Genomic DNA, 24,035 nt, shown 5'->3' on the forward strand with positions numbered 1-24,035 from the left:
AAGTTTGTGCCGCTTTCTATGACGCCAGACATTACTGAAAAGTAATTTCGTTACTTTTTGGGGTACTTTTGGGGCACGCTGGCCGTACAGCGCGCTGTGACGCAGTTAGCGATAAGCAGCTCGGCCGTGGTCATAAAGTTAGTTTGGAGGAAATGAGTTTGGAGGAACCTTAGAGGAACAAGTTTGTGACGATTTTTGTGGCCCCGCAACAACATATACCTTCTTTCGGTACTCACGCCTGTTGAAAACGCGATGAGCGATTGCCAAGATTGATAACATGGGAGTGTGCTGCTGGCGCCGGCAGAACGCGCGAAAGATAACGCCGAGGAACATATCAGAAACTTGTAATTCGAAACTTCCGTCTTCTAAAGGACTGAAAACAGGCTTTGCACCCACGCATTTGTCTCGAGTGCCTGTTGCGTCCGTCTCTGTGTATGTAGCGTACCGTCGCGTCGCCCGTGGCCAAGTTTTGGAAACGCGAAGTCGCCCATGTATTTGTGCGGCCAAAGTGCAGGTAATGCCCGGAAATGGGGGAACGCTTGGAAATCAGATGTTTTCATATTTTATGGTATTGTTTGGGATGAGTCGGGTATTTTCTACGCCATGTATGTAAAAGCGAGTTGCTTTTGTTTTTAATGCCGCCCATTCACCGCTTTCGCACGTTTCGCCTCTACACGCAGTATTCCTATCTAAATACCAAAATGACACATGCTTGTAACATGCTGTTTCGTGCTTGTAAATGTAACATGCTTGTAATTAACTTTTTTTTCAGCTGATGCCGGTTAGTGGAGCTTCATACAGCAACTACTGCTTACCTAATTAATACCTTTAAAGGGATTAATTAGCACAGCGCTTAACATCACGTTTGTCGAATCGACAATTAAGGCCTACCATCGCGGATGAATTTGTGGAAGTCACAGTGTCAGAGCTTTCCAATATCGTTAGATCTTTGCCTGCCTCAGCACCAGGTCCTGATGGCATTTCCAATGCCATGCTAAAAATTTTGTTTCCAATGTCTCCTAAGGAACTTCCAAACACAGTGAATTATTCTCTAAAAATGCTTGGATTCCTCAAGAATGGAGGACAGCCAAAATAATTCCGCTGTATACTTAAAAAAGAAGGCGCTGGCTACAATCTTGACAATATTTGACCTATTTCTCTTACCTCAAATATGGTAAAACTTATTGAAAGAGTTCTATATGATCGCATGATGAATCATATATCTAAAAATTCGTTACTAAGCCCAAGTCAAATAGGTTTCCGACCTGGTCTCTCCATTTGGTGTGCGCATGTAGACTTGGAAAGCCGTATCCAACTTGCTCGAAATAGAGAAGAATTGAGTACTTTAGTGACTCTTGACGTGGCGAAAGCTTATGACAGTGTCGAGTACCCACTACTACTGGACAGATTACAGTCCTACAATTTTCCGAGATATATACCGACATGGATTTTTGCATTTCTAAGAAACAGAAAGTTTTATTGTTTTCAAAACGGCTTGTCTTCAACAAAATTCGATCAGACAAGAGGGGTGCCCCAGGGGGCTGTTCTGTCTCCTGCCTTATTTAACCTGTTGATGAGTTCAATTCCACTGAGCCGGGAAGTTCATCTCTAAGTCTATGCAGACGACATCGCATTTTTCGCGACAGCAAGAGACATCAATTCCCTTTACCTGTCCTTGCAAACATACCTAAGTATGCTAGAGACGTGGCTTCACACTCTTCACCTGTCTCTAAACGTAAACAAAATTGCAGTCCTTGTCTTTCCGCTTTCCGGGCCCATACATTTGTCATTAGTATATGATCAGAGAACAATTCCACAAGTAGAGTCGCTTAAGTACCTGGGTATCACATATGATGAAAAACTTAGCTGGCGTTCTCACATAGAAAATATTGCAACGAAAGGGACACGAGCTGTAGGTTTATTACGTAGAATCAGCAACCGACGTTCTGGTATGCAAAGTGACACATTAATTATGATCTACCGTATGTAAGTACGACCGATTCTAGAATTTGGATGTGTTTTGTTTTCCGGAGGTGCAAAATATAAAATAAGACCACTTGTTCTTTTAGAGAGAGAAGCTCTTCGAATATGTTTAGGCCTGCCTAAATTCATTGCTAATAATGTGTTATACCAGGAAGCTCGCTTACCTTCTCTTCACACGAGATTCTGTATGCTTATGGTTCAAACCTACTTAAGGGCTTATGAATCTCCTCTTAGACGTACAGAATATGTATTTATTACTGAACCAAATTCATTTTTTGAGACCACTTGGCCACGGTTACATACCCCACAGGTTGTATTTGTGCAGGCACAATTAGCATCTTTAAATGTTCGCATTAGGAAAATCATTCCGTTTGATAGGTCCACATTGTCCTTTAAAATATAATTTGCGGACATTTTCTCCAATAACGCAAAACTGCTGCCACCAACATATTTGAATGCGCTTTTGCAAGATTATTTGGCCAATTTCCTAATAAATGTAATAGCGACTGATGCTTCCTCATGTGAAGAGAAGGCAGGCGTGGGAATTTACTCACCATCCCACGATTGGTCTTTTTCACTTCGCCTGCCAGATTACACATCAGTTTTTCAGGCCGAACTTCTGGCAATAATTCTTGCATTGCGAAAGTTACCGCTACATGTTACAAAAGTTGTTATTATCACAGATTCCCTTTCTGTATGCAGCGCGCTTAACGCATCTACAAATTTGACAGCTTTAAACAGGTTTTATACATTAGCTCCTCCCCACTTAAAGTTAGTTCATTTAGTATGGGTACCAGACCACCAAGACCTCCAACTTAATGAAATAGCTGATTCTTTAGCGCGAGCTTCTTTAAAGGGTCCGGCGATATCTGTGCTGCCGGCAACTGCGTATATCACTGCAGCCAGATATATGCAGTTTTCTTTGACTGAAGAAAAGAAAAGCCTCGCATTAGCAAAATCAACAGACTTTATACATCTAAATTACTCTTGGAATCGACAGTGGTGTCCTAACCGGAAATTCGAAGGAACATTTACAAGACTGCGTTGCCGTATTCCACAACTAAATTTTTACCTGCACAGATGTGGTCTGGCGGCATCTCCATTATGCTACCTCTGCAATGAACCAGAATCTATCGATCGCTTTTTATTATCGTGTCGGCGGTTTTCTAATCATCGACAACGATGTTTGGAAATCCCACTTCGTAATCTAGGACTGCCGTTAAGCAGTTCAGTTGTACTCTCACTTGGAGCTACGGTGTTAGGATATAGCCACGGGAATGTTTGCCGAGCCATTTATAATTTTCTATGTGACACAAAAAGATTGCCTTAGTAATATTTTCCCAGTTTTACATGATTGATTTATTTATCCTTCAGTAAATTGTAGATTTAGCAAACTCATAAAGTAAAGTAACAAAACCACAATTATTATTATTATTATTATTATTATTATTATTATTATTATTATTATTATCGTTATTATTATTATTCAAAATCTACGTATATCCTTTGCTGTATTTAATTTATTATTAAATTCATATTACTATTCCTATTCAGGCAAGGCTGACTAACTTAGTATAGACTACTTAATTCTTTTATTATTGCTTTATTTCTCATTTTCAATTAGTCATTTATTTTCCTTTTATTACTTAAGTATTTATAAATTAATTTATTTTAAATTTCTATCATAATACCACCCGGTTCGTGGCCTATCCCCCTCAGTGGGTTGTGCCAAGTATTGACGCATCATCATCATCATCATCATCATCATCATCGGCTGTGCTACCTCTCGCTGCTTTATCGTTCTAGTCGCGAATGCTGACTTCCCCAAGTGCTTCGTGACATTTGGTGAAAGGTGCTGGGCCTTTTCGAAAACTGGAACTCCGAAGACGGACGATCCCTGTCACAGCTCCCATGCCTGAGGAGACTAGTCCTCCCAATCCACCGCAGGCACCGCCTCCGGTCGTTGTCCTGGCGCGCCACGCCAACGGGATCCTCCCATATTCAATGGCACTGACGATCATGACATAGAGGACTGGCTATCACTGTACAACAGAGTGAGTGCCCACAACAAATGGACTGAAGCTGACAAGCTTGGTTACGTCCCATTCTACCTTTCCGGCGTCGCCCATCTTTGGTTCCGGAACCATGAGGCTGACTTTACCACCTGGACAGCTTTCCGAACGACACTTCAAGAGGTCTTCGGTCGCCCTGCTGTGCGCAAACTTCGAGCTGAACAACAGCTTCGCTGCCGTGCCCAACGAAAGGGCGAAACATTTACCAGCTACATTGAATATGTAGTTGATATTTGCCGCCGTATCGACCCAGATATGACCGAAGATGACAAGATCAAAAACATTTTGAAAGGCATAGAAGATGACGCCTTCCAAATGCTCTTGGCGAAGAATCCTCAGATGGTGAACGACCTCCTGACGCTTTGCCAGAGCTATGAAGAGCTGCGCAAACAACGGCTTTCTACCCGCCGAGCTCTCGCTCCGGACGTCGCGCTTTCAGCTCTGAGTGACGGTGTCAGTGCTACTTGCAGTTCAGAGATCTTCGACCAAATCAAGCAATTTGTACGAGAAGAAGTGGCACGCCAACTCTCTCTTCTGTCAGCCAGTCAAGCGTCAGAGTCGCCCTTGTCTCCCGATCTCCGTCAGGTGATACAGGAACAAGTCGCTAACGCCGTCCCACTTGCTCATCAACCGCCTCCTACGCCTGTTCCACTTACCTACGCTGCCGTTGTCGCGAATCCAAGGCCCCCGTCTGCAGCTATTCAATCGCGACCTACCAGCGCCTTTACCTCACCTCCCCGTTTAGCTGCAAAATATGCCCCTACAAGCACTTACTGGCCGCCACAGCAGCCTGTGCGCCCACCTCGCCAGTTTCTCCATCAGTCTCAGCCCGCTGCTGTCAATCCATGGCGCACCCACCACAACCGCCCTATCTGTTATTCGTGCGGCCTGCCTGGGCATGTAGTACGGTTTTGCCGCCGACGCGGATGGTATCCTTCGGATTCTCCGAGGGCGCAAAGCAGCGGTTTCGACTCTGTTCCGTTCCGCTCCTGCCGCTGAACACTTCGAAGCCTCACCTTCTGCTTCCCGCACCTTCAATACCCGTCGGTCTCCGTCACCCCGTCGGCGTTCTCTGTCGCCGCTTGTCCATCGCCCTGGAGCTATCCGAGAGGAAAACTAAGGAACGCAGTTCCGGAGGCAAGAACTGCGATCTCAACGAACTCCTCAAGCCCTAATTTATTTCCTGCGAACGTCCTTGAAGTTTATGCAGAAGACATTGCCATTCATGCGCTTGTAGACACGGGAGCAGCAATATCAGTGATTTGGAACCAGCTTCGTCTTCAACTAAGAAAAATCGCGACGCCATATTGGGCCGTTTCATTACGCACCGCAAGCGCTGCGCCGTTTGAACCCTTAGGGAAGTGTACCGTGCGTGTTGCTATAAGTGCAACTTTATACCGTGTTGAGTTCGTTGTTCTGCCTCGCTGCTCCCATGCCATGATTTTAGGATGTCATCTCATCATGCCGTTATTGATTGTGCCCGTGCGGAACTCGCTCTGTCGCCATTCGGCAACCACGCTTTTGAAGATACTGACGACGCTTCCGGTCGTGTGTTCGTCACCGCCGACACCGAGTTTCCTCCATACTCTGCCGCACTTGTACCCGTTTTCTGCGTTGGGTTTTCCGACTCTACTGTTCTTTTCACGCCGTCTAAACTTGTTGCTCGCCGTCACCCCTTCGTGCTTCCTTTGCCCTTCTTGCCGTTCGACAAGGTTCCAGCGCACTTTATGTCTCGAACCTGTTTCCTTGCCCTGCTAGCCTGCTCCACGATGAGTGTCTTGGTTATGCTGATGCAATCGAGCCACGCTTCCTTAACAATGTGCCTGATGACCCGGCTTCTCCTCAGGTGGACGCTATGGCCCTTCAAGTTTCTCCTCCGACACTGCCGTGTGACCCAACATTTTCTCGATGTATTGATCCCAACCTCACTCCAACTCAGCACGCCCAGATCGTCGATCTCCTTGACCGCTTTCGCACGTCATTCGACCTACAATCATCTCGCTTAGGCAGTACTTCCACTGTTGTGCATCACATCGACACCGGCAACCATGCGCCTTTACGCCAGAGGCCGTATCGTGTATCCGCCACGGAGCGTGGTGTCATCGCTGAGCAGGTAGGAGACATGCTCGAACGCGGTGTCATACAACCTTCGCACGATCTATGGGCTTCTCCTGTAGTGCTTGTCAAAAAGAAAGATGGCACAATTCGCTTTTGCGTGGACTACCGGCGCCTCAATAAGATCACCAGAAAGGACGTTTATCCACTATCCAGAATTGACGACGCGCTAGACTGCCTTCAGGGCGCCGAATTCTTCTCATCTTTAGACTTACGATCCGGGTAGTGGCAAGTGCCAGTGGCTGAGCCAGACCGTCCAAAAACGGCCTTCATCACACCCGACGGTTTATTTGAATTCACCGTGATGTCATTTGGCCTGTGTAACGCGCCTGCCACATTTGAAAGAATGATGGACAACATCTTGCGCGGCCTCAAATGGCAGATATGCCTGTGTTATCTGGACGACATCGTTATCTTTTCACCGGACTTTGCTTCTCACTAACTTCGACTTGAACGCGTCCTCAAATGCGTCGCCGATGCTGGCCTCCAGCTTAACTTGAAGAAGTGTCGCTTCGCTGCCCGGCAGCTGGTCATCCTCGGTCATGTCGTGTCGAAAGAAGGTGTACTCCCTCATCCGGCGAAACTACAAGCTGTTGCCCAGTTTGCACTACCAAAGACCTTGAAAGAACTGCGCAGCTTCATTGGGTTAGCGTCATACTTCCGCCGTTTCATCCGCAATTTCGCCACCATAATAGCAACTTTAACGCAGATTCTTGGTGGTGACCACAACCTTTCGACCTGGTCACATGATTGCGACGCCGCATTCACGGAGCTGCGTTCTCTCTTGACGTCTCCCCCAATCCTGCGCCATTTCGACCCAAGCGCTCCAACAGAAATCCACACGGATGCCAGTGGCGTCGGCCTTGGTGCCATTCTGGCTCAGAGAAAGGCTGGCTTCGATGAGTACATCGTCGCCTTCGCCAGTCATGCACTCACTAAACCTGAATCGAACTATTCTGTAACTGAAAAAGAGCACCTGGCTATAATTTGGGCCATAAACAAATTCCGCCCGTATCTCTATGACCGCCCATTTGACGTGATTACTGATCACCATTCGCTGTGCTGGCTGTCGTCCTTAAAAGAACCGTCCGGTCGTCTTGCTCGATGGGCGCTTCGACTGCAGGAGTACGTCATTCGAGTGCTGTACCGTTCTGGCCGAAAACACTCGGATGCGGATGCCTTGTCTCGTTTGCCACTAACAGACGAGGTTCCCTCCCCGATGGCCCCATTGTCCGAGTCTTCCCTTGCTGCCACGGATATCCTTCTGGATCAGAAGAAATACCCTTGGATGTTTTCTATGCTCAGTTTCTTGTACACCCCATCGACAACCACTACCAATCGCCCCTTACGTCGCCAAGCACATGACTTCTCCATTCGTGACGGGCTCTTGTACCGTCGTAACTACCTCACGGATGGCCGCAAAGGGTTGCTTATCATCCCTCGGCATCTACGTTCGGATATTTGTGTGGCTTTCCACGACGATCCCCTGTGCGCACATGCTGGTGTACTAAAGACTTACGCGCGTCTACGCCTTCGTTACTTCTGGCGCGGGATGTATCGATTCATCCGTCATTATGTCCGCTCCTGTCTCGTTTGCCAACGCTGCGAAGATCCCCCTCGTCGTTCAACCGCTCCATTGCAGCCTTTGCCTTGCCCAGCACGTGCTTTTGATCGCGTGGGTATCGACATTTATGGACCTCTGCCTACCACATCAGACGGCAACCGCTGGGTAATCGTGGCCATCGACCATCTTACGCGCAATGCTGAAACTTCCCCTTTATCCAGCGCTTCCGCACGTGACGTCGCCTGGTTTTTCCTGCGCAACATCATCCTACTCCACGGAGCTCCCAGGGGATTACTCAGTGACAGAGGCCGCGTCTTCCTCTCCGACGTCATCGAGGTTCTTCTCTAGAATGCCACAAGATTCATCGCACCACAACTGCATACCATCCTCAGACTAATGGCATGACCGAGCGATTTAATCGAACTCTTGGTGACATGCTGAGCATGTACGTTGCATCGGACCAAACCAAATGGGACCATGTTCTACCATTTCTGACCTACGCTTATAATACCGCCACGCAGACTACCACGGGATTTTCGCGATTCTTTCTCCTGTACGGACGCGAACCTTTTCCCACAATGGACGCTATTCTTCCCTACCACCCTGACAACACAGAAACCACTACCTTGTCTGAAGCTGCAGCACACGCAGAAGAATGTCGCAAGCTATCACGTATATTTGCGTCCGAAGACCAGCAACGCCAGAAGCACAATCGAGAAACGTCCCATGCTCCGGCATCCTATGCTCCTGGCTCGTTAGTGTGGCTTTGGGTTCCAGCCCCTACCCCTGGACTGTCACCGAAACTCGCGCGTCGAAGTACCAGGGCCCATACCGCGTGATCAGCCAAACGTCTCCAGTCAATTATATCGCGGAACCCCTCGAGCGACCTTTGGATCATCGCCGTCGAGGACGCGACATTGATGCATGTCCAGCGCCTCAAGCCGTACTATGATCCGCCTGTGTTGTGCTACCCCTAGGTCGCCGGGACGGCTTCCTTTTTTGCGGGGGAGATAACTCTACTGCGAAATAAGGATCAGTGGGGATGTGGCTATGGGAGCGAGAACGACGACGAGAGATAAACCTTGTTTCGGTGCGCGATCGGCTGTGCTACCTCTCGCTGCTTTATCGTTCTAGTCGCGAACGCTGAGTTCCCCAAGTGCTTCGTGACAATATGCATATATATATATATATATATATATATATATATATATATATGAACAGGTACTGGTGCAGGTACAACAAGCGTAATGCCCTAGTATGCGAAAACTTGATACGTGCCCACGAACGAAAGAAAGCAGCGCTCGGATCCAAGTCCTGATGTTCAACTCGGCGATCACATCTGTCCTCCGTTTACACAGCACATGCACGTGGAACCTGATTTGCAGAAATTCAGTTCGCGTACTCGAAGCCCGAATCCAATGCTAACAAAGCAACCACAGTTCTCATTAGTTGCGTGCATGGGGCTTTATTATCAGCTTCGACCAACAGCTCTAGTACCGGATCTTCGATTTTCCACATGGTAATCGTTTCCTTACGAGCGCAATGAACCGGGAGCAGCGTATTGCAATACAAGGTTGTTTTAGAGGTTTTACACGAACATTCGAGATGAATGAGCATTTTTCCAGGACACTAAGCCAAGGCTCAAAGCGCCCCTCGCCGCAACAAGAGGCTGGGAATATGTTTCGTTTTCGAAGCAGTACGCCTGTTGTGAATGCCATCCTGACGAATATCCAAGGGTACAACAACTCGCTGGCTTGACTTCGATCATTCGTGGCAGCTAAGTGAAGTTCACTGTTCAATAATCCCCGGACGATGAAAACGATTGCTGCATTTTAAGAGCTTTTAATAGACACATGGCGATGATCGCCGCGCTTCACAACATATCTAGAGCCAGCCTCGCATCTGCACCGTAACCAAGATGGCGGATCTTGTATGCAAGTGCCTCGAGCGGCCAGTCGCGAGGCAATTTTGCGTGTTTTCGCAGTCTTCTGTCACGCTCGGAAAAACGCTGTTATGTAGCACGTATTGAGCAAGAGAAAGCTGTATTGGTAGGGAGGTTCTCATGTTGCTCTACAATTCTATCATTGATAATTTACTGTAATCATAATGTTTTAGAAGTTGATTATTTAATTAAGACTGATAAAGCTGTATCGGTAGGGAGGCTCTGATGTTGCTCTACAATTGTCTCATTGATACTTTACTGTACTCATAATATTTTAGAAGTTGATTAATTAAGATTGATTATGTAATCAAACTGATCAATAAAAAGAAAGTAAGGGATATCCGAAATTATACGGTGGAAAAAATTGAGGAATCAGTAAAATATAGACGCAGCATGAAATCAGTGAAAAGAATACTTGGTACAAGGCAAAATGTATGCTATGAACGATAAGCAGGGTAATATCATCAGCAATTTCGATGACATAGTAAAAGCAGCGGAAGAATTCTATACGGACCTGTACAGTGCCCAGAGCAGCCAAGCTACTTTCATTCGAAGTAGGTATGAACAGGATACAGAGGCTCCTTCTATAACTAGCGATAAAATTAGAAGGGCCTTGAAAGACATGACCAGGGGAACAGCTGCTGGAGAAGATGGAATAACAGTAGATTTAATCAAAGATGGAGGAGAATCATGCTTGAAAAGCTTGCGGCCCTTTATACGTAATGCCTAACGACTTCAAGTGTACCAGAGAGATGGAAGAACGCCAACATTATACTAATCCATAAGAAGGGAGACGTTAAAGAATTGAAGAATTATAGACCAATTAGCTTGCTTTCAGTATTGTATAAAATATTCACCAAGATAATTTCCAATAGAATCAGGGCAACACTTGACTTCAGCCAACCAAGAGAACAGGCTGGCTTCAGGAAGGGATATTCTACGATGGATCATATCCATGTCATCAATCAGATTATCGAGAAATCTGCGGAGTACAATCAACCTCTCTATATGGCTGTCATAGATTATGAAAAGGCATTTGATTCAGTAGAGATACCAGCAGTCATAGAGGCATTGCGTAATCAAGGAGTACAGGAGGCATACGTGAATAGCTTAGCAAACATCTACAAGGATTCCACAGCTACCTTGGTTCTCCACAAGAAAAGTAGAAAGTTACCTATCAAGAAAGGGGTCAGGCAGGGAGACACAATCTCTCCAATGCTATTCACTGCATGTTTGGAAGAAGTATTCAAGCTCTTAGACTGGGAAGGCTTAGGAGTGAGGATCAACGGCAAATATCTCAGCAACCTTTGGTTTACAGATGAAATTGTCCTATTCAGCAACAATGGAGACGAATTACAGCAAATGATTGATGACCTTAATCGAGAAAGTACAAGAATTGGGTCGAAGATGAATATGCAGAAGACAAATATATTGTTCAATAGCTTGGCAAGGGAACAAGCATTCAGGATCGCCAGTCAGCCTCTAGAGTCTGTAAAGGAGTACGTTTATCTAGGTCAATTACTCACAGGGGACCCTGATCAAGAGAAAGAAATTTACAGAAGAATAAAATTGAGCTGGAGTGCATACGGCAGGTATTGCCAAATCATGAATGGGAGCTTACCACTGTCGTTGAAAAGGAAAGTGTACAATCATTGCATTCAACGGGTGCTAAAATATGGGGCAGAAACTTGTAGGTAAACAAAGAAGCTCGAGAACAAGTTAAGGACCGCACAAAGAGCGATGGAACGAAAAATGTTAGGCCTAACGTTAAGAGACAGAAAGACAGCGGTGTGCATCAGAGAACAAATGGGGATAGCCGATATTCTAGTTCACATTAAGCGGCAGAAATGGAGCTGGGCAGGCCTACAATGCGTAGGATGGATAACCAGTGGACCATTAGAGTTACAGAATTAATACCGAGAGAAGGGAAGCGCAGTCGAGGACGGATGAAAACTAGGAGGGGTGATGAATTTAGGAAATTTGCAAGCGCTAGTTGGAATCATCTAGCGCAAAACAGGGGTAAGTGGAGATCACAGGGAGAGGCCTTCGTCCTGCAGTGGACATAAATAGGCTGATGATGATGATGATGACGTAATTAGGCGAATTGCAAAAAATAATCTGAGTATCTCCAAACGACGGCAGACAACATTACCTTGGTTCTGTCCAGCAGCATGGCATTTGCGTATTTTTAAATCTTGGTGCATGATATTTGGGTCACCCTGTATATGCCACACAAGTTGGAATGACTGAAACGCCTGCGTACCATTATTGCAATTGTGCGGAAGCTAAAGAGTATCTCTAAGGAATCTGCCCTCGTTACGACATCCAGAGCCTCTCTCGGGACTTTGTTAAACAGGCGCTGCTCGAACAAGTCTTCAGAGGCATCGATCCTCACACCGCCCCTCCAGGCATATCTGTCGCAGAATTGGACTCGAATGCTGCTTAATTACGTGAAGCCGGTGGCCCTAGTGACCACATACGTAGCCTAGCGGCACACTGCGTGCTTGCATTTTCAAACGCTTATAGGCCTTCTTCTCCTTTCTACCCCTCCGGCAATAACAAATAGGACGTGATTGTGCTAAGCCAGCCTACCTTTTTCTTCACTTTCTCTTGCGGGAGGGGGCTTTTATTTTGGTCACTCCCAGTTCTCTGCACATTCCCATGCACATTGCATCACGCATTGCGCAGCCGAGCCATAATGTTGTGAGGGCGGTGCCCGGTAAAAATGCTTTACGCTTATAAACCACCCTCCTAGTTCATGCATGGTTCTGAAATCGCGGTAATTTGCATGAATTGACGGAGCTAAAGCAGCTGACGCAGACACCCTAAGATGGAAAGGTAGTGGCACTTTTACCGCGTAACGAGTTCAGCCTCTCGTTGTGAAAAGGCCAACAAGCTGTTGGACGGCCTCGCACCCCCCCCCCCCCTTTTCCCACCTACATTGGTGCCCATGCAATGTCTATGTTTCGAGAACAAATTTATGCGCATATATCGACGAGCCGGATTGGGTTCAGGAGTAGTACTCACTCAAGAAAGGATCCAACATTGTCTATTTAGGTTATGGAAGAGAATGCCTTTTCAAATGGATAGCGTCTCCGTGCTCAGTTTCAAAGATCCTGTTTCACTGATGAAATGCATTGGAAAAGAGAAGTCGTTCGCCGTGTTTACAGAAGGAACGTGCTTCGCGAAATCAGTCTGAAAGCGCGACTCGCAGCGAGCAAGAATTACTTGAGCCTGCTTTTGATAGAAGAAGAGCAGTCAACGAAGTGGTAAAATAGAGGCCCTTACAGAATAAACTCAGGAATTGGCACGGTATCAGCGGTGAGAAAAAAGAAAAGAAAAAGAAGACGGGAGAGGTGGAAGCATAGAAGAGCATCCGTACCACCTCCAAACAACTTTCAAACAAGGAGCAACTGAATTTGATCCCGTATGCAAAGAAAGCTTATTTGGTACGCAGCAACGTCCTCTTTTCTGCCAGCTCACATTCTCGTTCCCCATCTGCTGCCTTTTTTTTCTACGTCAGATCATGTTTTTGTGTTACAAGACGACTACAGTAGAACCTATCTGTCGGCCTGGTTTAGGGCATCAAGAGGGACTACGCATAGACATTTAAAATATTATTGGAAGAAAGCAATGGTGGCGGAATAATTCAGAAGCAAGACAGTGCCTCGTGTCTCTGACGCAGACAACGAGAGTGACAAGTGGGCTCCGCTTTAGTACATTTGCTTTTTTTTTGTCATGTTAGGCAGTTTTTAGCCGGTACACGGGGATATGCACCCGTATAGCCATTAAATAGAATAAAGTAAACTGGAATACAATCACGCCTATGTCAGCTTCCGTACCTTCGATGCATCCACAAAATGCTTTTTAAGCACTCTGCCTATCTTTCTTACCCTTTCTCCCTCCTTCTTTCTAGAATTGGTGGCGCTGATATTCATTAGGATGTCGCTGCAGGAGGGGTTAGCTTGGCAGATTTCGCCGGCAATTTTTTATGAGCGCCTCTGTCGGCGTCAAATATGCCACCATGAGTGAATCAGTCCAAAATCTCGCTGAAATGTGAGAAGAATGCGTGACACTTCCTCGCGCTCTATTCGCGGTTCCTCAGGGAAAATTAACTGTTATTCACGTTGGTGAGGAAATCCTCTTCTCATGCTGTCTCCTCCTTTCAGGACAGAAGCGCGCGCAAGACCAGGTCATGCTCGTGATACAGTGCTCTATATCACCAACTTCGCTTCAACTGCTGCAAGATGAAGACGTATAGCAGATCTATGCAGGAATGTATTAGCCGATCCTGTTCTTACACTGCATATAGAACACTCTTAGCACGGTAACGTTTAAGTTAACCTATAATTGCAAGTAACTTATAACATATAGTTTACTCGGCGATTAAAAAAAAACTTGATCTTTGTGTTTTCGGGAATTTCCGTCGCGGCTAGAGGTTACATGTGCCAAAGCGTATATTTTAAAGGTTACTGCAACCCCAAATGTCTTGTACCCTTTAGATTGTAACCTCAAAAAGAGTTGGAATTCGTGGCTTAGGGGACCTATTGTATGTAATTAAAGTTTACTTATTATTGTGTCGTATATTGCGATCCTGATGTGGTGTTTTTAGCAGGGACTAACCTTTACGATATGTTGTGCTGCCGAGGGAATGAGGCAGGTTGGACTAAATTAAAATTTTATTGATACCAGAGGGGATCTATGGTTTCGCAGTGAAAAAAAATTAATCTTGCACGAGTGTTTTACTGCATACGTGCCATTGTAATCTAAAAGAAAGACACAGAAACAGTAAACATACATCGGAGAATATTGTGGCAAACGATGTTGTGGCATGAATTATCACTACGGTTCGATGTGATGGAAAGCCTCCCGCTACCACTGCAGGCTGTGGTATAAATCATAGACTTGTATACCTACACAAAAACTAAAAGCGGATGCATTATGGTGATTGAATATATATTTGTACCCAATATTTTTTGTTTTTATTATTTCCTTGTGTATCACTGCTCTCTTTAGTCGCGTTTATTTTATATTCTCCTCAAAGGTGCCAGCGGGCGCACACATGTGTGTCTGTCGTAAATTTCACCGTCAATTCATGCTCATGCTCGCACGTAGGCGCACGCTATAGAGTACTGTAAAAGCTCAACGGCCGACAGAATCAAAGCATCGAACAGGCCGAATAACTAATCTGCAGGACGAGAAAGATGCTTTGTAATCAGACTTACTGTACACTGCAACTGAATGTTTTGCCACCACGCTTTTTTTCTTCTTTCTTTTTTTGTATTTGTGACGTACTAGAGGGAGTGGTTCCTAAATTACAGCAAATGTCGGGTTCATTAGAGAACGCCAGACACGCACCAATTTTGCCCGCTCACTAACACGCGAGAAAGACGCCGCTACATTCATATGACAGCAGGCGACAGCCGCTCCAGCAAAGTCTCGTAGAGAGATGAACGTGCGCTCACGGTATGAGGCCACAATGGCGGCCGGCCAAATGAGTAGGGAGAAAACATACAAATACAAACGAACAACAACATCCTGAAACATTAGGATATTAGCATCTTGATATACATGGTCCTGTGACACTTTGACGGTAGTTTGATTATTATCTTTAGTTGCGCTAGATGCGGGGCGTAATCAAACGCGCTTCAGCTTCAGCCCAACCTGAGCGCCGTCATATCTCCTCTGCATTGCGCAGCTCTCGCGATGCATGTCGGGATAGTATCGCCGGTGGTTTCGCTTTGTAACGGTCGTATCGTCCTTTGTTTCATGGCTTTAACCACGTTTTGACGCTCTCCGATTTGGTGCCGTGCGCTTACCAAGCGTGTTGTGTGTCTGAGTCACTCGTGAAGCGTGGTACAGTTACCAAAAGGACTCCTAAAGGCGCCCGCGCCGCTGAAAAGAAGCTATGACTCCGGGCGTGGAGCAGGGACATGTTTGGTGTGCTGCAAGGCCGCTGCGACGAGATGCATTGCCGATGGCCAATGGTAAAAGTTGTTCGCTTGCCTGAGAGTGGTGAGCATCGGTTGGGTTGTGACTGCTGTAATGAATGCCGAAGACGGCAATAAATGTGACCTAGGTAAGCAATGCTTCCTGTTCAACTATTTATTTGCTGGTGTGTGTCTGTCGTAAATTTCACCGTCAATTCATGCTCATGCTCGCACTATTCAGTTTTATTGAAGTTAACTACTTGCTCGCTTCATAAACACTGTTTTTAAATGTTATTTTGTGTATCACTATCAGTCATCCTGTTGGTTATTCTTAAATCTAGAGTTTATGTTGCACTTTTGTGCGGACGCATAACATTGACCTCATGCACGGAACTGGTGTTTTGTGCTGATATTCATTTTGTAATCATTTGATATTGCGTTTTGACTGTTAAACTGTCACATTATGGCGGTATTGTCTTTTGTACTCGCACTGGAGGCGAGTACGAACTGACTTGAGAATTCATTTTCGTTCAGTTTTTTATTCTTTAATATTTATTGTTACCGACATTTTCTAGACCGCATAGCATATTCACCTTAGGCGTGTTTAATTATTTCTTGTATTTTAGTTTTTCATCTGTTTGTGCTTTATTTATGCCTCTTTCATTACATGTTGTTAGCTGTTGTTTGCAGGGCGACGCTAAGAAGCAACTATGACATTGTAAGATTACCTTTCTGTCCTTGTACGCCCCACTACACAGCAAGGAGATCGTAGAATTAGCAACTGACATACTAACAGTAAACTGACATGATTGGGCTCGCAACAGGGATGAGATCGTCCTCCTTGTGATAGTATAAAACTTATATGTAGTTGCCCTTTTCTCGTGATGCTGTAGAATTCTGTGCTGCCTGGCAGCGCTGTACTCAAAGGTTTTTTCATTATTGCTTCATGGCCGTGAAGAAGAAAACAGAGCAAGGCAAAATGTATTTCTGCTTGTGAAGGGAAAGCTTCGATTACCTTGTTTTATATATGCAAATAAATAACCATGACATTTGCGCTAAATGTTTTCTGTCAGCTGTCCTTCTCTCAGCTGCTACTCACATGATTTTTAGAATGTGGGTGCTGCCATCTCATACCTCCATATTTTTTTTTTTCGATGCAGGAAATGGTGCATGCAGAAATGCGTATTCATTCTGAAATGTGCCACCTATTCAGATGTGCTTTCCACTTGTGCAAAATTATTAGAAACATCACTATCATTTGATGACGACATCATACTTTTTGCAAAAAAAAAAAAAAAACTTTCAACATGGTACGCAGCAAAGAAACATGTTGAGGGTCGAACTTGTATACAATGCATTCACCTATACAAAAGCAACATAGTGTATTTCATCAAATATTTTGTGTTTTGTCCATTTAATCCTAAAATTACCAAGTATGTGCCAGCTTATTTCAAAAGGTAGAACTTTTTTTATGCATCGTGCATTCGATACTAATTCCTGCAAGTTGCCATGTGCAAATGACCTGAGCTGTAAAATAGCAAGGCGGCAAAGGTGTATACGTTGTGAACCAGACTGTCCTTGAATATTAAAAAAAAGAGAATTTGAGACGAAATGTTGATTTCTGCTGAACAAGTTCTATAGTCATCGCAACAGAATTTCAGCAATAATCATTAGTACGAGTTGCGCCAATAAACTCTAATAATCATCATTAGTACGAATATGACCAATCGTTGACTGATTAGCATGTGAATAAACAATCATGGTTAACGACAGAGCTGGTCAATCAGCACTCCATGTCTGGCTGCTGGAAGCATTCTGCCGCAGAAGTCTCAAAAACACATACTGCGAACGTGTCATAAAATGCATTGCTGTTACAGTTAAGATATTTACAGAATTTTGCTGCAGGTTGTGCAGAAGTAATAACTGAAACAGCAACGTACTTCATTGCAGACTCAATTTCTCGAAACTGGTGCCAGGCACAATTATGGCAAATTGGTATGCTTTCAGTACTGGCTGCATTCAATATGCAGTTACATGTCCCCCAAAGAAATGAAAAAAACTAATTAGTAAAATTTTGTCCCCGAATAATTGTATTGACTACCGCGCAAATGCTGTCTGTCGCTGCTATGAAGCTTTCACAGCAATGAAATGTCAGTTTGTCTTAAGATTTGAATATTTTTTTAGTTTTTGACAATGAGTCATGTCCAAGAAATTTGGGCATAACCACTGAGGCCATTTTTATGAACCCTTGTTTTGTAATCTTTCATATAGGAATACAGTCTTGCACGTTTTCACCCGTGCGTCCTTCTGCACATGCATATGAATTTTGTCACTGCAGGGCACTAGCGTAAATCGCTGAGCAGCGTTTTCAGAAAAATTGTATTTCAGAAGATCAGCTGAAGTTCAACAACTTTCCGTTAGGTACGTCCAACGGGTACCTTTTTCCGATAACAGAAGCTTTTACGGCACTTAGTCGTTATTTCCCTGCTGAGTTATAGCAAGCTTTAACCTTGATCAAAGCGCTAATATAACGTAGCAGAGAAGTTATGACTAAGTGCCTTAAGTGCCTATATTTTCAGAAGAGAGTACCCTCCTGACGTTGGTAACCGAAAGTTGTAGAAATTCGGCCGATCATTTGAAGTATACTTTTTATGAAGTTCTGCTCAGTGAGTTACGCTACTGCATTGGGGTGAAGTTTGGAGGCTGGCCGAAGAATCAATGTCCTAAATTCATGGACATGCACAGAAGGGCGCACGTGTGAAGCCTTGCAAGACTATGCCTATACGAAAGGTTACAAATTAATACAAAAAGACTACGTGTACCTATACTAAAGGTTACTCTAGTAACCTTTATTATAGGTACACGTAAAGGTACTCTAGTAACCTTTAGTATAGGTACACGTAGTCTTATTTTATAGGTGCAGAAAATTGTGATAATATGTCCTTTTATTAAACGTTATTTGAGTAAAGGTTACAATTTAATTTCCAATTTATAGGTTACAAATTTGTGAGAGTAAGCCCCTTTAATAAAGGTTACCTAAATAAAGGTTACTATATAACCTTTCGTTATAGCCGCACAAATTTGTGAGAATATGCCCCTTTATTAAACGTTACCGTGCTAAGAGTGAAGGGTTGGCTTCCGTGCGGCTAAGCACCTCTAGAACACAAGGATGATGCAGTTGTTTCCAAATCGAAAGTGGCGACGAAATGTCTCCTTAGGAAGTTGGGGATTCACCGGGGCTCTCATTTTGGGCTGCCTTGAAAGCACTTCATTGGCGAGAGCATCTGCCCTTTCGTTGCCAGTAGCAGTAGCATGCGAAGGTATGTGGAACTCTGGAACCCTGTACATCAATTCTAGTAGCTATGTCAACCTTTTTGTCGTGTACCTTTTGTTACTACCTTGTATTATCTCTCCTTACGCGGCCCATCCGTCAATATTAAGTCGTGTCAAGTATGAATGTATGGCCATCTACCAAGGAATGGCGTGAGTGACGTGCTGTATTTTACCGGTTCGTGCGACAGGCTTCGCGTCCACAGATTTAAAAAAATAAGGTAAAGTACTTGCTTACACTCGACTAAGAACAAGAACATGTGCTTGCAATGAGGCGTATTCGATATGACGCCTCATACTTTTCTTTTTGTAATCCAATAATATGATTGAATGATTTCGAATCTTTATTAATGTTTCATTCTTAGCACACAGTTATGCGTTGTTTTCACCCACAAGTGAGACCAGTGCGCATGTCTTGTGTTTTGTTTTCTGCTAACATTTTTCTAGCTTTCCTAGTTGTCACTAGGAAAGTTTGGGTCTTCTTTCGTTTAGCTTTAAGTAGTTGATATCGCCATGATTCTTGCATTCTACATCCGCCATTAACCCAAGGCAGGCGCCCCCCGTTACTCGCTCGCTTGTTTCAGTTTATTACAGCCAACGCCACAAACAACCACAGACAACGAAGGTGGGCGCGGTGCGAGGGGAACGGTAATTACACAAGCAGTTCTGCGGAAGCACTCCGCGTAGCAAGCGTTTGGAAGCAAACCTTTGGCTCCCGCCGTGCCACCATCCGACGTGAAGCGCGCAAACGACGAAAAAAAAGTGAGCATGGACCACAACAACGCAAACGGTGCACGTGCGTCGGTGAAGATGAGCTGAGCCTCAGCGTCTTCATCCTGCTGGCGGCAGGGCGGCCCGACGAGGACTGCGTACGGCAACAGCGCACGCTTTTCTTTTCCTTTTCCTTTCCTTTCCACCGCCTCGGGCAGAGCGCTCGTCCCCAAGGCACCGGCACGTCAATGAAGACGCACTAACTTGTGGAACTGCAGGGCAAATTTTTTGGTATTGTTCTCTCCCTTCTGTTACGCCCCTTTCCTTGACTATGTAGTGTGCTCACTTAACTTCCTTCCCCGTGGCGACTGCACGAGCGCGCTCAATCAGTGCCTTGTGCGTTTATTTTTATTTTGCCACTTTTTTTTCGGTGCCGCGGACGTGCTCAATCAACGCCTTCTCGCACTATATTTTCACTTTCTATGTTTCTGGAGAAGGTAGTCGGTTAAACCGGCAGGGCGCAGAGTAGGCGACGTTCGAACGAATAACTAAAGAACATGCACCGTGGGGAGCTTCTCGAGAAGAGGTCAGAGAGGAAGCCTGTCGCACTGTGCTTACAGGGAAGGTAAGTCTTCCTTGGCAGCAATTGGGTGCAGTAAAGGCTTGCGTAGCTGCGATTTCAGGGAACCTCTCATAACTTTAGTCGTGTTCACATTAATCGGAGGAGCCGGAGAAACTTATCTGAAAAAAAAAAAAAGCTGTGAGAAATGAATGCTCACTTTTCTAGCTAAATTCGCATTGACGCTAGGAGCACCCATATATCCTTTGACCCGTAAGTTTATTGATCTTGTGTATGAGCCGAGCGAAAAAAACATGCTTGTCTTAAAGTTGAAATTTAGTAGAGAAGACGCAACAACACACATTTTATATCAGAAACCCACTAACAGCACTAATTGAGGAGTGGTGTGAGGACCATTTCGCCCAACTGAAGAATTATAAAAAGCTCTTTCAGCAAAAAGAAAGAAAAAAATTCAGAAAGAAAGAAAGAAAAGTAAACGAAAGAAAAGTAAAAGAAACAAAACATGCGCGGCGCGAGTGGGGCTTTATACGAGAAACAAAGACACAGATGAAGAAATGGGGAAAGTACGAGTACAGCACGAGGATTTAGATGGGATCAAGTGACCTGAGAAATGGTTATTCTACGAGCAAGCTGGAGACGTAGAGCGCGGGCCCTGGGAAACCTCTATTTGAGGCCGTAAAGGAGAGCGTCATCCTGGCAAAGCTTATGAAATTCGAATGATGTGCAAAACAGAATTCACCGCAATACACTGCAATGGAGACGTCAGAACAACGTGGCGATTTGGCACTGCCGTCCAAAGCACAGTCAGCGCATGCTGAGTTAGAGAAGAAGAAGCATGATGAGCGGGAAATGAGGTCACGCACGAAATAAGTTACAGCAGAGCTTTAGCGCTACCAGGCGCCTCGCTGCTGTTGCTCAGCTCGCAAACTTGATTACGGGTTTCCATCACGGACCAGTACAAGACAAAAAACACGTCCTTTTTCTCGAGGGGTTAAACACTTTCCTGTGCAGAACTTGAAATAAAAAATGCCAGGGCTGCTGCGTTTCTTTCTGATCTACAGTGAGAAAAAAGGGAGGACAAGGGGGAAGAGTCAGCTGCTGCGACCCTAACAATGCCTCTATAATTAGCCGGCTGAAGTTACCGTGCACATAGCACATACAGGCGCACACTGCACAGTTTTTACCACAGGTGTAGAAGTTCTAAACGCGCGCACCTCAAAAATACCATTGACTATGTCCGCCAGCAAGACACAGTAGATGCATATTTCAAACACATAGTTCACTTCAAAGGCTCTTCCAATGCCCAGAAATAAAACCACGCAATTGGCAAGCACCGATATACGACGGCAACAGTCACAATGACAGATGTAGACTTCCGCTCGCAAATATCTGAATCGCCTAGTTGAATACTTCTGCACTTAAGTGCTAGTGTTTCTTGGGACCCGCCGGAGTGGCTCAGTCAGCTAAGGCATTGCGCTGCTGAGCACGAGATGGCGGGATCGAATGCCGGCCGCGGCGGCCGCATTAGGTGGAGGCGAAATGCAAAAACGGCCATGTGCTTGCGTTGTTGTGCACGTTAAAGAACCCCAGGAGGTCAAAATTAATCCGGAGTTCTTCACTACGGCGTGCGTCATAATCAGAACGGGTTTTGGCACGTAAAACCCCAGAAAGAAGTATTTCTTTGGATTGCTGCAAAGTAGACATAATTGCATTACTTCTCGGCTTTGTTTTTTTGCGATTTTAAGATGTGCTCTAAAATTAACATTTAAAATTAATGAGCGTATATTTTAATTAGGTAACTTGACCTTGCGCTTTGTTGTGCGGGTAACGTCTGTCTCGAAAGCCACCTAAACAGCCGAAGTTTATATCTTGCACAGATTAATTACAAAAGTAAATGCCAGGAAAATTAGCTCGTTCTCAGGAAATTTCCGTTCTCCTTGGCCTTGTGATACTCAACAGAAGTTACGCGGGATATTGTGAAAAGCAAGTTTTTCGAGGTTAGTGGGGTGTATTATTCTGGCATGGCTCTATTTCTCATGTGCGTTCGTCTCAAATCAAGAGATTGCTTTGCTCCAATGCCATCATGCCTGAATTCATACTGCAGTGAATTTGAACGTCGCGCAACAGTTTTATTTACTTATTTATTTCGTTAGTTAGTTAGCTAGTTAGTTGTAAGTAGTGTAGCCCGTCAGGGCTATCGCCGGAGTGGGGCAGTAAAAAAATGAAACAACATACGCTAAGCACATGCACCTTACATACAAAGTTCAAGGTTAACAAATACGCTAACATACCATAAATGTGGAATTAATAAAAGCACTATAAACAATGAATCATTACTCATTGCACTTTAGAAGATCCTGGGAAGTTAGCGATCGTGTTTCAGCAGGAAAAGTCTCAGAGTCCAATGGTTCGCGGGAAAGATCTATACTTGAATAAAACAGCGGGATAGTTAAATGGCGAAATAATAATTTTGGGGTTGTTTCTTATTGATAACATGTTTTGAGGCGATAAGTAGTTATTTGGAGAAGCATATTGGTTTGGTTAACCAAGGTGAGCAAAATATTTAGGCTTCCTACTCGGCGCCGCTTGGAAAGCGAGGTGAGTTTTAGTGAAGGAAGAAGGCAAGGAATTCCATTCATGACGGTGACAAATAATACGAACAGCTTTTTATTGCGATCGCAAATATACGGACACTTCAACCGGATTTCTGCCCTCGGCGTCACTGTCGCCGTGAGGCTCCGTATAAAGTACAAGGGCGATTAAATCGTCGCCGCGCGCAGTATGCGCGAGTGAAAGCGCGCGGGGGACGCGCGCTATTACGGAGAGCGAACGCACGGCGGAAAGCAAACGCGATCGTCGCGCGAAGGGCCGTGGGGGTATTGGAGGAAGGGAGGCGGGGCGACGCTGTGCTGTGGCACCAAATGCGTATCATGCAACCGGACGCAAGGGGAACTGGCCACTCAATCAACCACGCGAAAGCAAGAAAGCGGGAAGGCAGCGGGGGAGGGAGGGGGTGGCTTCTGTATACTCTGCCAACAACTGCGCTTGTACTTTGCCCGGCTGTGGCGGTCGCCCGCACCGTCTCTTAAAAGCGATCTCCACATGGATCTGAGCTTTGTATGCGCCGTGCATTCGCCGCTCAGTTTCCGTTGAAGCGATAGACCGCACGAACCTTCGCCCGCTGCAGTGGCTGCGCTTGCTGCCAGCGTTTTGACAGTCGTTGTCTGCGGTCATTCAGTGTGATCTATTTATGTTTGCTTGTGCGAGCTGACACCACCCTTGTTAATTCAGTTAGTAAGCGAATGTGTCGAAGTTTATGTAGCCGATAAAACTACTATCCCTTCTCCGAATAGCTCTCTACTAATGTGCTATCGCAATTGATACTTCGCCTTTCGGGCGAAGCTGCGACATTTTTTTTTACTCATTCTATTTTGGTAATGTTGAACTTTCTAAATGGATTCCATATCGTAGAGCTATTCTCTAATATCGGTCTTATGAGGGTTTTACATGTTAAGATGTTTTATATGTTGATGTGTTACAACTTACCAGCGACGATAGCTCGGACAAAAAGTCGTTTTAAAGTTCAACTTTCTTTCCCGATAGCTGTTTCTCGCCTTACACATCGACAATCCGAGGTTCCAGCATTATTTGACAAAGTTGACACCCGCGTGACACAAGCAGAAACCTATGTATATAGAATGTAAATCGATAGGAGTTCCTCAGTTTTTGTACATTACCCATGTATTAATTGTAACCCAAAGTATTCATGTGTGTTGATTTTTGTTCAATTCTTTTTAGCAAGAAATAT

The sequence above is a fragment of the Dermacentor silvarum genome, chromosome 1 (genome assembly GCF_013339745.2).
Source record: "Dermacentor silvarum isolate Dsil-2018 chromosome 1, BIME_Dsil_1.4, whole genome shotgun sequence".
NCBI lineage: Eukaryota > Metazoa > Arthropoda > Arachnida > Ixodida > Ixodidae > Dermacentor > Dermacentor silvarum.